Raw genomic sequence first — 471 nt, forward strand, 5'->3', positions numbered from 1 at the left:
TGGGGCTTGGTCTGTCATGTGACTATGAAAGATAAGATGTGACTTTTGAGTAGAACATGCTCTGAACATTGCATTGGCAGTTTCCAACCTGAAGCAGAAATCTGGAACCTCAACTAAAAAGGGAGGGAGCAAAGTTAACTTGGTGTCATAATTCTGAATTGCAATTTATTAAGTTGTAAATACATTAAGAATTTGACTCCTACAATGGCAGCATCAAACAGGTTTCATATTTGGCTGATTAAGTTAGTTATGACAATTAGACTGCTGAGCTACTTAGAAATGGTGATACCACAGATATTCAAGAACTTTCAGATTAGAGTTGAGTCCAGGTGACTTGACAAAATTATATGAATTAATTCTGCTTTAAAGAGATAATGTAAGAAGCTGGTGGTTCAGGTAGTGAGTCAAATGAAGACCTATCTGTTCTGAGCAAATAAATAGTAAACACTTTGGAAAAGAAAGTATTGTATT

The sequence above is a fragment of the Nomascus leucogenys genome, chromosome 5 (assembly GCF_006542625.1).
Source record: "Nomascus leucogenys isolate Asia chromosome 5, Asia_NLE_v1, whole genome shotgun sequence".
Lineage (NCBI taxonomy): Eukaryota > Metazoa > Chordata > Mammalia > Primates > Hylobatidae > Nomascus > Nomascus leucogenys.